Genomic DNA, 14,583 nt, shown 5'->3' on the forward strand with positions numbered 1-14,583 from the left:
AGTTTCATTGGAGAAACTCTGCACATGAGAGGCAGTGCAAACTGGATGGCCTGCAGAAAAGACTTTGCTTTGCTAGACAATGGAAAAAAATATCATTGAAGAGGATACCTGATCATTGATGGAGCAGGTCACTGTTCAGCCAGCAATGTAGTGTTAGCTACCCAAATAGGTAAATATACAGCAGTCAGCACTCAGCAGCTAAGAGCATTCAGCTACAGTAGTTAGTACAGTTAGTATTAGCAAGCTAGTTCAGCTAGGTTCATAATTCCATACGTCTAAGTCCTGATTGACTACCAGCCAAACTGAACCGTGCTCTAAATAAACTTTACAGGCCTCAGCATTACTGCTTGTCTAATTATCCAGAAAAAGTTAATGTTTTTGGTGAATGAGGCTGAATGATTTTTAATCAATGTTTGGCACACTTGTTGCACTAAATCAAGATAAATGGGAGTAACTTTGCTCTCTTAATGAAACATGCGGTTGGTCCGTGATCTACAGGCACTAATGATTGCACATTGTACTGTATCGTGACATAATTTATCATGAAAATGATATTTATTGTCATTGCCTGGCCCTAGTCCCTGGACTATCTAGAAGAGCAGAGAATCTGTGGTTTTCACTGAAGAATCCAAACCCTCTCGATACCAGGGGACTCTGTCTGTTGTCTGGACAAGTGAAGTTTATTTGTTGCGAGTGCAGGTCTCAGCCATCCAGCTAGCCTGTAAGACAATGGGCTGGCACAGTTATATAGCTGAATTGATGCCCAGCTTATACAGGACAAGTAATAGGTGTGACAAACATGACCATGTAGGGGTAAACACAAAATAGGCAGCCTAAAATATGATTTCAGCACATGCACACAGATACAGCACATTTCACACCAGTATATTCCTTCATCACCTATGTTGAAGATTTGTTAATTGGAGGCTATGAATTCAAGCCTTTTCTGTATTTCCTATCACCTTTCTGCATTCAGATGCATTTTTTTTTGTTAAATATTTTGTTATATTGTTATATTAATATACGTGTGCTCTAGAGGTTCTTTCATGGCTGTACCTCAAGACAAGATTTGAATTTGAAGCTTAAGTTATTGAGAAATAGTACCATATCGCTTACCTTCCTGCTGCTGTAGGTGTATCACCATTGCCAGTTACTGCTTTTCCTGATACTGAGTTAAGTACTTAAAGTGGAAGGTCAGCCAGACGCTGAGTTATACCAATGCTATCAGTGCAGCACTAGCCTTAACTCTCCCTACCTTTCCTTTCATGTAAATATGTCATATATGACGTAGTAATCAAAGATGATTAATGCACACTCAGCATTTTTTTCTGACTTCTCACCAGGAGCTTTAATCTCTCTCACTTTAAGGTCTTTTAAACAGCCTTCTTATCCCTGAATCTCTGGATGATTAGAACATGACACTCTGCTCCTTTTCCCTGAGCAGAGGATTATACACATGCCTAAGATAAAACCTCTTCAGTCTGAATGCGCTGCTGGGTGTTAGACTGAAGTGAAAGGTACAGCAGAAAGGTAAATGTTCATTCTGTCTATAGGCGATTATTTATCAGCATCACAGCGCAGTCCTGCAGACGCTTGCGTAATCTCCCTGCTGGATGGATGACATATGAATGTTTGGCCTTGCAGCTTTAAATTAAAAACAGGTTTTATACAAGTCTTAGATAAAACTGAGTTAATTCTGAGTTTTTTCCACAAAAGTCAGTTAATACATGAACTTGTTGACACCTAAAAGTATGACATTATCCAAAAATTACAAGAAATGGACCACAAGGTGGAATGCCACCTATTTTTTAATTTCTGCATAAATCAATGATTGAAATGTATATAAATTCATTCAGAGAGGTTTAATGTGAAATGGCACGCTATAAAGTCGTTAACCAACTTTGATTTCTTTACAGCGGTGGTGAGTTTTTATATGTAATGTTGATGATAAATGTAAAAGGTTAAAATAGTGCTAAATCTGATTATTCAAAAGGCCATGTAAACACGATAATCTAGAAATCGGATTAAGAAATCTAATAAAGAGAGCTGGATTTTAGCTCAGTAATCAGATTTCTCAGTGCATGTAAACTCTGATTTCTTTCAGATTTCTCAGTCTGCACATATGCGAAACAGACCACCATACCGGAAATAAGCGAGCAGCGTCGCCGCAAAATGCAGCAAAACACTTTTGGAGTGTGACACCAAATACATTCTTGACGAAATTTACCAACTCAGGTTTCTTTACAGCAGTGGTGAGTTTTTATATGTAATGTTGACGATAAATGTAAAATGGTAAAGTAGTGCTAAATCTGAGAAAAAAAAAGCATTTTCTTAAGGTACCATTTTACCGTACAATGATGCAGTGGTGCATATATTTTTCCACCATCAATAGATATGAATAAAAATGTTTGGTGACACTTTTTATCAATACATGATGTAACGGCAGTGAAAACATTCAGTAGATTTCAAGAGATTTGATTGAACTGAAATTTGTTTAGAATCTATTGAATTCAGTTGTTTTTCACTTTATGTCCAAATTCATATTTGTCAATGTTTACCCTAAAAAGTGACTGGATATGTAACTGTTATAACAAAGGCCATCTCAACATCCTCAACAAGCTGTTATAGACACACTGCTGACACCATTCTGTAACTAGATCAAACTGGATTAGATTTTGGTTTGAAGGCAAGATTAGGATCTGGCCAGATTAAGGGTTAATGTAGGGACCAAAACATAAAGATCATCTTTTGCATTGTGTGTAAATGTAAATAGGTATATACTGCTGCTTAACACAGTATTAATATGCCAAAAGTGATATTTGTACTGACTATGTAGATACAAATGTCTTCAGGCTCCATTTGTTTATGTTCAGAAACTAGGTACTACTGAGCAGCAGTAGGACACAGGTAGCAACACAGTTTTCTTACCGTGTTTGGCGTTACGGTTTGTGTTGCATCTCATTTTTGGAACAACCTAACTATGGTTTAAAAGTTTGTTTTAATTTAATTTCATAACGTGTACAGTCAGGAATAAACAACTGTTTCTGTTCCTTCTTACATGGAGCCAGTGGAAGTTTCCTTGTATCTTCTCTGAATAACGCAGACACGAGTAAAGAAGTTGCTACAGCCACCTCAGAACATTGTTCAGCTCACACAATTAGTAAGAAAACTGTGGCTAGTTGGAAAATATCCGAGCTCTGGAAGAAAGGAACATCAGTGCAACAGTTAGCTAGATGTGTTGCAGCAAGTAAGCACCGAAGAGGAAGTAAGTGCAGTTTTGGCTTTTCTTCATGGATGTTAACTGAATGTCAAAGTTCAGAAGATATACTACATCCTATTAGCGTGGTCACTGCAGTGAAGCGTTCAAGTTTATGCTGTGAATTGTTTGCAAAAAGCAAGATGGAGATACATACCGCTTTAGCGGCTTCAGATGCTAAATTCAAAGTGCTAGACGAATTTGAGTGTCTTCAGGTCACATCTAGAACCCCTAGTCCTGAAGGAATGAACTCTTACATTGAAACAGCTAAGACCTCTGAATCACAAGCTTGCAAACAACTGAAGATTACTCCTCATAGGTCTGGGTCCTCTGTTGTAAGAGGACACATTGGTAATAGCATACATAGTGCTTCCAATATAGCCACACAGCCAGAGCAACTTTAGGGCCTACCCAAGCCATTACAGAGTTCTTGGTGAGACAGCAAAAACTTGCTGCTCTACCACCACAGAATATTCCTATATTCAACGGAGACCCTATGGACTATAGACTGTTTATCAGAGCCTTTGAGCATGGTGTAGAGGATAAGACAGACAGCTGATACAGAGTTGTCTCCACATGGAACCGAAGCGTGGCTATTGTGAAGCAAAGAAGCTTTTGCAAGGGCACTTTGGAAATGAGTATACAATTTCAAGGGCATATATCGAAAAAGCACTGAACTGGCCAGGTATTAAGTCTGATGACGGAGTGACGCTTAAATCATTTGGTCTTTACCTCACTGGGTGTCGTAATGCCATGGTAGATGTGGCGTACATGGAGGAACTTGACAGCGCTGTCAACATGTGCTCCATCATCAGCAAGCTTCCCTACAAGCTGAGGGAATGGTGGAGAGCCATAGCTTGTGGTATTTTTGACAAGCAGCAGCGTAGACTCAAGTTCAGCGACCTTGTGGATTTTGTTAAAAGACAAGCCAGAGAAGCTTCACACCTGGTGTTTGGCAGTATAACGGATGGACCCAAGAGCCAAGCTAAAGTTTACACAAGGGAAACTTCCCTCAGAAAGGGCAGCTTAGGGAGAGTTTGCACCACTGCTACTACAGCAGTAAAGAATCTAGTGGAAGAGAAACCAGCTAACGTGAGTCTAGTTTGTGCATTTTCCAAACCCTGTCTTTTCTGTCAAGGAGAACAGCACACCATGGAGCACTGCAAGAAAAGGATAAGGTCTCTTCACAAGGAGAAGATTGACTTCCTCAGGAACAAAGGTTTGTGCTTCAGCTGCCTAAAATCGGGACCTGTGAAGATAGGCTAAGCTGCCAATACTGTCAAATGTCGCACCCCACAGTTCTGCATATGAAAGCAAAAGTAGTTCCCACTGAAGTCAAGCACAAAGGTGTGCCATCAGATAATGGTGAAGGTCAGTCAGTAATCAGTGGATGCATTGGAACAAAGACAAGCACCTGTGGAGCCACTACACGGGATAACGTCGACAGCATCCTAGCCATTGTTCTGATAAAGGTTAAAGTTAAGAAGGACAACAAGGTGGTGATGACGTATGCCTTCCTTGACCCAGGTAGCATGGCTACATTCTGCATGGAAAAGTTGATGGCAATACTCAACCTCACTGGCAGGAACACAAGTATTTTGCTGAAGACCATGGGAGACAAGAGGATGTGGATAAGTGGCCACATCTTAGTCAAGTACACCTTCCAAGAATACAAGCAGGAATAGATCTTCTCATCGGAAACAATGTACCCAGAGCCCTGGAACCGTGGCAGGTAGTTCCCAGCATAGATAATGGACCATATGCTGTAAAAACTAGATTGGGCTGGATCATTAATGGACCTCTCAGAGTGGAATATTGTTATGACACAACAGGTGAACCTGTACAAGTGTTATCCAACTGTATCTCAGTGGCAATGCTGGATGAGCTGTGGAATCAGCAGTTTAAAAATGACTTCCCAGAATGTCAAGTTGACCAATTGGAAATGTCCAGAGATGAAATCCAGTTCATGGAAATAGTTTCACAGTCTGCCAACCTTGTAGGAGGACATTACTGTATCTGTCTACCACTGAGAAACAGAGCTATCAAAATGCCTAACAATTGAAGAGTAGCTGAACAGCGGGCTCTTAACCTAAAATGACAGTTCGTAAAGAATTCTCAGTTTCAAGCTGATTACACTTCATTTCTAAATGATGTCATTGCCGAGGGCTATGCAGTGGAGATTCCCAGTGGAGAGCTGAGTTGCGATGATGGGAAGATATGGTATTTGCCACACCATGGGGTGTACCACCCAAAGAAGCTGAAGATTCGAGTGGTATTTGATTGTGGAGCATCGTATCAGGGTACTACTCTGAATGGTCAGCTGCTACGAGGGCCGGATATAACCAGCACACTGCTTGGTGTCATCATTAGATTCAGGCAAGAAGAGGTGGCTGTCATGGCGGATGTGGAAGCCATGTTTCATCAAGTCAAGGTAGCAGATGAGGATGCTGATCTTCTTAGGTTTTTGTGGTGGCCCGCTGGTGACATTAGTCAAGATTTGAAGGAGTACAGAATGACTGTGCATCTGTTTGGCGCGACTTCATCTCCCAGCTGTGCTAGTTTCGCACTTCAAAAGTGCGCAGAAGATAATAGAGACCGTTTTGGAGCTTTGGGAATCAACACAGTGCTTCACAATTTCTACATTGATGACTTTTTGAAGTCAGTCAGCTCAGAAGACGAAGCTGTGTGTTTATACCATGACTTGAAAGGTATCCTTGAAACAGGCGGATTCCAGCTAAAGAAGTGGGTAAGTAGCAGCAGGGCTGTGTTATCTGCTGTTCCTGCAGAAGAAAGAGCCACAGAATTCAAAGACCTGGATCTGGACTTGGACACGCTTCCAGCTGAAAGAGCCTTGGGAATTCACTGGTGTATCCAGTCTGATAACTTCAAGTTTAAGCTATGCCTAAAAGACAAACCACCCACAAAAAGGAACATTCTTTCTGTCGTTAGCTCTCTTTACGACCCATTAGGCATTCTGGCTCCTGTAGTTCTGCCAGCAAAGACAATTCTACAAGAACTCTGTAGATTGAAAATAGGTTGGGATGAGTTGATTCCTGAGCATCTAGTTCAACAGTGGTACAACTGGATGAAAGACCTCCACCTATTGGAAGACTTTGAAGTGGCTCTGTGCTTTAAGCCTATAGGCTTTGGTGAGGCAACTTTCAGCCAACTGCATCATTTTGCAGATGCTAGTGAAACAGGCTATGGAACAGTGAGCTACCTGCTACAAAACAAAAACAACAGAGTTCACTGCACCTTAGTCCTGGCTAAGGCCAGGGTAGCTCCACTCAAGCCAATTACTGTTCCACGCATGGAATTAGCAGCAGCTACCATGGCATCATGCATGGACAAAACATTGAGGTCAGAGCTTCAGCTTCAGCTCAAAGAATCAGTGTTTTGGTCAGACAGCACCACCGTGCTCAAGTACATAGGAAACAGAACCAGCAGATTCCGCACCTTTGTCGCCAATCGTGTGGAGACTATTCTAAAACTGTCTGAAATAAGACAGTGGAGGTACATTATTACTTCCAAGAACCCAGCTGACCACGTGTCAAGAGGACTCAAAGTTCATGCATTTATGCAAAATGAGACATGGATACAGGGGCCGGACTTTCTCACCAAGCCCGAGGATGAATGGCCACAAAATCCAGACCACCCTGAGAATCTTGCCACTGAGGATCCAGAAGTCAGAGATGTTATAGCCAGTGCTACTGCAGCTGAGGAGCACTTCTTGGTTCCACCTAAGAAAGGCTGTTGCCTGGATCCTAAATGTTAAGAACATTTTAATACACTTATGTCAAAAAAGAAAGGAACTAGAGGCTTCTCTTCCTCAATCAGAAATTTGTAGAATGATACAGAGTTTAAAGAATGACTTTAGAGGAAGGAATCTTACAGTGGAAGACTTAAAGGTGGCAGAGCTTGAGATCATTCGTTTCAGTCAGCAGCAAAAATTCTCAGAAGAGATTTCAACACTGCGTAAAGGTGACAGGTTGAAGAAAGGTAGTCACATTTATAAGCTCAATCCTATTCTTCAGGATGGTATCCTTAGAGTAGGCGGACGACTCCACAAATCAACTATGCCTGAAGAAGTTAAACACCCAGCTATCCTGCACAAGAACTCGCCTGTGACGGATCTTATCCTCAGAAAGATCCACCAGAGCTTAGGTCATAGTGGTTGTAACCATATGCTGTCTAAGCTGCAACTTAAATTTTGGATTCCTGGTGCTAAGGCCGCCATAAGGAGAGTTATTTCCAAGTCCGTCACCTGTCGACACGTACATGGTGTCACTGGACAACAGCAGATGGCTGACCTACCTTGTGACAGGATCATTCCAGATGATCCCCCATTCACCAACACTGGGGTTGATTACTTTGGCCCATTCGAAGTTAGAAGGGGTAAAAGCATTGTAAAGAGGTACAGAGTCATTTTCACCTGTTTGGCCATGCGGGCAGTCCACATCGAAATGGCATCATCATTAGACACAGACTCCTTTATCAACACCCTTCGTCGTTTCTTTGTAAGAAGAGGCCAAGTAAAGATTCTTCGCTCTGACAACGGGACAAATTTTGTTGGAGCTGAGCATGAGCTCAACCAAGCCATTGTTACCAAGGCTTCTAGTGACCCAAATGACTTGGAAGCACTTACTCCCAATCACCTCTTGCTTCTTCATGCTAAGCCATCTTTACCACCTGGACTCTTTGTGAAGGAAGATTTGTACATCCGCAGAAGATGGAAACAAGTCCAATACATGGCGGACATCTTCTGGAAACGATGGACAAGAGAGTACCTACCTCAGCTACAAGAGCGCCAGAAGTGGACCCGCATATCATGCAACTTCACTGTTGGGGACATTGTGCTGATTGTTGACCATACTGCTCCACGCAACTCCTGGGGCATGGGCAAAGTTGTAGAAGAGATTCCTGATAAAAATGGATTGGTGCGTCAGGTCCGTATTAAAACCAAGACAAGCATGTTGTACAGACCAATCACCAATCTCTGTCTTCTACAAGAAGCTGAATGAGGCAGTGGTAAAGACTGTCCTCCACCGGTGTGCCATGTGCTAGTAACCTCTGGCACCAGGTAAAATGGTAAATCAAGCAACAAAGACATTCGGTAGAAGAATTATTTTTGTTTAATTTTGGCTCCCTATTTTAGTTGTTGGTAATTGTTGGTAATAAAAGAGGACAATTAGGGGCCGGTATGTAGGGGCCAAAACATAAAGATCATCTTTTGCATTATGTGTAAATGTAAATAGGCATATACTGCTGCTTAACACAGTATTAATATGCCAAAAGTGATATTTGTACTGACTATGTAGATACAAATGTCTTCAGGCTCCATTTGTTTATGTTCAGAAATTAGGTGCTCTGTCACTTTAAGAGCTAAGAGCTACGGTGCTGGAGAGGGACATGTTTTTAGGGAGTTTTGGAGTGAGCAGCAGTAGGACACAGGTAGCAACACAGTTTTCTTACCGTGTTTGGATCTCATTTTTGGAACAACCTAACTATGGTTTGAAAGTTTGTTTTAGTTTAATTTCATAACGTGTACAGTCAGGAATAAACAACTGTTTCTGTTCCTTCTTACATGGAGCCAGTGGAAGTTTCCTTGTATCTTCTCTGAATAACGCAGACACGAGTTAAGAAGTTGCTACAGCCACCGCAGAACATTGTTCAGCTCACACAGTTAAGATTAGATTTTGGGTTAGGGTTAGGGTCAGGATTAGGGCTAGGATCAGGGTTAGGTTGATAGAAGTAACATAACAATACATCTACTTAATGTCAGTAATGTATCAACAGTACAGCTGCAAGATATTTACTTCAGTGTATGCAGAGGCTTCACTACTGCTACTTCACCGATATGCTGCTAATGTGTTACTGACACTCTGTGAAGACTTAATCATCCACAATGGACCATTTAAAGTGTTGCCAAATGTTTTAGGCCAAAACCTTATTACAAAACTATCAAAACAATGTCTAAGACATTACGCAATGCATTTGTAAGCAGTTCATGTAATAGTTTTCTGTGAGCCAGCATTTGGTTCACCATCACTATGAACAGTTCAGATTCGGTACGTTTCTCTGCAGTGAGCTATTTCACATCAAGCCGCTCCAATGACTTTGTTCACTTAACAAAATATTATCTTAACTGTTTTATTATTTCTTTTTGTTTACTGTTATTGCTTTGTAACAGACCACGTTACAGTAACTCTAAACTCCCCGGACAACAAACACCACAGCTGACCAAGCTGTCATCCAGTCATTCTGTTCTCTACTGTATTATATGTGTGATCATAATCCATAATAACACACCAAAAATGAGTCATGCAGAACAGAAACAGGTGACGTGACATGACGAGACGACACTCAGTCGTCAGTTTTCCAGCCTTTCTCATCAACTACTACGTTTTAAAAATTACACAGAACACGAGAGTTGATTGAATGCATGAAAGAAGTCATGATCCAGCATCTGCAGTGTGGCAGCACTGCGTCATCAGAGCCGGCAGCAGTGTTTTTTAACACATCAGTGATGATGGTGTCAGAGGGATGACTGTTTAGTTCCTCTAACGCTCTTGACAAATATTCACAGTTGTACAAGTAAAGTCACGGCTTGTATGTCACATTACATGTCGTCATTATGACTGAGTAGTCTTAAATTAACTTGAAAAGAGTTAAGAAACTTCCTCCAGATTTCTTGATGAGGTGGATCCCAAAGTGCACTATAATGATCATAATAATAATAATAATAATAATCATCATCATCATCATCATCACTAGAAAAATGCATTTCCTGAAGGAAACAGAATGGTTGCACAGCTTAAATGGTTCCCACTTCATGCGACATGGTTACTATTGTATCCCATGTGGTTGCTAAGGTGCTGCTAGGCAGTTACTATGGTATCCCAGGTGGTTGCTAAATGGCTTCTAGGCAGTTGCCATGGTGTATGGAATGTGTATTTAGTTGTTCATAGGGAGTTGCCAAGTGTTAGCTACATGTTGTTGAAACTGAATGGGAGTCTATGTGAGGAGTGAAGGATAAAAAAATTAATTTTAAAAATTACACATAGAGGAGTGCTGGTCAGAATGGCTGTAGATTGAGTGAGCACATGCATTGTGGTGTCTGTTGCCCAAAGAAAATAACAGGGCTGGGGTTTGGGTGAAAATGAATGGAACTCTATAAGAGGAACAAGGAATGAGTGAGTACATATAGTTTGGTGGCTCATGGGCAGCAAAGTAATAGAGTTTGTGTGCTGCCAAAAATTAATGAGACTCTACGGGAGAAACGAGGGATGGAAAAACAATGAGAAACAGATGTAAAGTCAGGATTACAGTCAATACAAGTACAGATGTTAACACGCCACACCAAATTTGAAAATAACTACAGAGTGTGTTTTATGGCCATATGGCATTTATGGCCTAATGACATTGGCTCTTTAATGTCTCAGCAGTTGTCTTAAGGACATTAAGAGGTGGATGGCTGTCAGTTTCCTCCAGCTGAATTAAGTCAGAGAATATTATTCTTGGTGAGCCTCATCAGATTAACAGTGTCTCCTATAGCCTTGGTCATTTGTCCCCTTGTGTCAAGACTTCTGTGAGAAATCTTGGTGTTATCATTGACTCAGACTTGATGAGCCTTTTCTCTGTTTTTCTGACCTGGAGAAAGTTATTCATGCATTCGTCTCTTCTAGTGTTACGAAGTGACAGAAACCCAGATGCTTGCGGATGAGAGGTGAGATGGTTTAATAGTAAACCAAGCAACCAAAGCCGAAAATGGACAAAACACAAAAGAGTAGGAGTTCAGGCCAAATGTCAAAACATAAGTCAAAACAACCAGCAGAAGCACCAAAAAAGGAAAGGCAAAAGACGTAGTCAAAACACGAAGCAAAAAAGGTTACAAACATGGTCAAACATATAATCACACAGAGAGACCTCTCAGTAGTTTCAGGAGAAACAATACCTCGCACTGACTGTTTCTAAAGCCCGGGCTTTTGTACTCTGAGCTACAACAAGACACAGGTGATAACAGTTAAAATTCTGGAGGCTGTGAGCGCTGATAGGAGTGCAAGCTAGAGTCCAGAGTCACATGATATCCCAGCTCATTCTGGGAGTTGTAGTCTGATTGAGGAGGCCAATGCGTGACATCTAGAATTGTAACTCTATTGTAACTCTATTGCAAAGCTTACAGTTAGTCCAAAATGCAGCAGCTTGGTTACTGACTAGTACCAAGAAAAGAGACCATGTTATTCCAGTCCTCGCTTCACTTCAATGACTACCTGTCCAGTTGAGGATACGGTTCAAAGAGCTTTTATTTTGTTTTTAAAGAACGTAATGGTCAAGGCCCCTTGTATGTTGGCAATATGCTCACTCCCTCTACCACACAGAGAGCTTTGAGATCATGCTCGCAGAACCTGATGGCTGTTCTTGGGGCTCGTTTGAAGTTTAAAGGCGATCGTGCGTTTGCAGTCTTTGTTCTGAGACTATGGCACATTCTACCTCCCACTATTCACCAAAGCACCTTCAATCACTGACTTAAATCAAGTCTAAAAACAGACTTATAAACTTGCATTTGAGTAGTGAGGGGCTGTGGTAATTATACATGTTTTATATCTTTTTTACTCATCATCTTATCTCTTTTATCTCTTTTCTCTTTTTTTCTACCTCTTTTATTCGTTTTTTTTTATGTAAAATAGAGAAAGAGAAAACCAGCCACAGATGTCCAAAAGTATCCAGACACTGCTTCTACATAGTGAATTCAGCTATTTTAAGGTGCACTCGTTGCTGACACAGGTGCTCTATTATGCACACACAGCTTGTATAATCTCCACACTGACCTATAGAATGGAACACAGGAGCAGCCACACATGAGCCTAAGGCAGGGGTGTCTGACCTTATCCAATCAGTTGGTATTTAAACAACGGATTGTGTGAGCTTCTGCTTTGTTGGAATGAAAACCTGCAATTACAACTGTCAATTTATTGGTAAGGTTTAATACCCCTGGCTTAAGGTCTCCCTCTCCCTGTTATTACCCTTGATTTCGGATAAAACGTTAGATGAGCAGTTGTTTACAACTGTGTCTCCCCTTATTCATATCATTCTAAGATGTCTGTCTTTAAGACTTTAAGAAATAAACCAGCCAAAACAGGTCAATAATGAAAAAAAACAGCCAAATGCCAAAAAACAATACAAACAAAAATGCTACAACTAAATAAAACACAATATTTTCTATTCTAAAATTGCAAAAATACATTTCCAGTGGAGCAGGAGATCTGTAGTACACAAACCTACACTCTTAGTGATCAAGCCCTTAATCAGGTGAATGAGGTCTAATGGTCGGGAACTAGATCAAATATATGGAGCAGCAGGTGAGAGATTAACGTAGAAGGTCAGAGCTTTACCTGCTACTGGAAAGCAGCTGGCTATAGCAACAGATAGGACAGCGTCAAGTAATCACATCAAAAGATCTTATCAAAAATGCTTTAGAAAAATCCTATGTCAACAGTCAAGCTGATTAGAGTCAGTAAGAGTCAGTCATTGTTTTCTCAACTTGATGGAATTTCTGAGCAACTAACTAGGTTATTTGTATCTGTATACCACTGCTGTAACCTGCTGTCCAAAAATTGGCACTAATGGGGTCTGGAGCAAACTGCAGGTGGGCAATCTGACTATTTTATTGTTGTGATAACAGTCCTGACAAGCAATATAATTTTTTGCAGTTATTGAAGATAATGCTCGGTAACTTTGCCACTTAAATGAACACACAAAACCGTGAAAGAAGTCATTCCTCATACACATGATATAAATGACCATTACTAGACCATTTGCTGAAGTTCACTATCAGCAGGCACCACAGGAAACTTTTGAACTCCACTGTCTGGCCAAATTATGAATTGCAGATTTTAAAGGAGTCAAAATAAACATTGATATTTCAATGAATACCTTTTTGGAATATGAATACTAATACTGTTGTCCATGCCTGCGAACAAGCCAGTAATGTCTAGTATAAAACTATTTTGATAACTGATAACCACTGTAACAACCTGCGGCACTACATTAACAATGTAACAATGTGTAGCATTACATCAGCACTGCAACAACATGTAGTACTACATCACCATTCTAGCAGTCTATATTACATGAGCACTGTAACAACACTTAGTGCTACATCAGCACTGTAATACCATCTAGCTTTAGACCAGCACTGTACCAACCTGCAGCACCACGTCAGCATTGTAACAGCTTGTAGCACTGCAGCAACATTGTAACAACATATAGTAACACATCAGTACTGTAACAACGAGTAGCACTGCATCAGCACTGTAACGACCTGTAGTACTACATTAGAACTAAAGCAAATGATAGCACTACTTCAGCACTTCAACAACCAATAGGAACACATCAATACTGCAACCTCCAGTAGCACTGCATCAGCACTGTAACAACCTGTAACATTACATTAGTACTGATAACCTGTTACCACTAGTAACACTACATTGGCACTGTAACCACCTGTAGTACATCAGCATCATAATAAACTGTAGCACTACTTCAGCACTTTAACAGACTGTAGCAACACATCAGTACTGTAAGAACCAGCAGTACTGCATCAGCACTGTGACAATCTGTAGCACTACATTAGCACTAACAGCAAGTAGCACTCCATCAGCACTGTAATAACCTACAGCATTACATCAGCACTCTAAGAACCTGCAGCACTTCATCAGTACTAACAAGCTGTAGTACTAAATCTGAACTAAAACTCTGTAGTCCTACATACTTACATCAGCACTGTAACAACATGCAGCAATGCATCAGCTCTGTAATAACCTACAACATTATATCAGCACTCTAAGAACCTGCAGCACTTCATCAGTACTAACAAGCTGTAGTCCTACATTCCTACGTCAGCACTGTAACAACATGCAGCACTGCATCAGCACTGCAATAACCTACAGCATGGTATCAGCACTGTAAAAACCTGTTGCACCACAGCAGCGCTGTAGCCATCAGCCATTCTATCATCCTCTTCACCCTCAAGAATTCAAGATCCCTTATTTGAAGGAAGTGCAGTAATAATAACAGTTCCCAGTGAATCACTGCAGTGCTGTGAAAAAGATGTTTAGGTTTTGATCATGTATGTGTCTTTTTGATAATAATTATTATGAGATGCTCAATGAGTAGTGAATGTATGGAAACATGAATGCGCAAATATCACAAACTATGTTTATGTAAGAAAATGCAGCATCTCTCAGTGTCTTCCTGTAAAAAAAGTAATTGGCCCTTTTACTCACGTTTAATACGTTTAGGTTCAGTGACTTCCTGCCGTGCTATTA

The sequence above is a fragment of the Pygocentrus nattereri genome, chromosome 5 (assembly GCF_015220715.1).
Source record: "Pygocentrus nattereri isolate fPygNat1 chromosome 5, fPygNat1.pri, whole genome shotgun sequence".
NCBI lineage: Eukaryota > Metazoa > Chordata > Actinopteri > Characiformes > Serrasalmidae > Pygocentrus > Pygocentrus nattereri.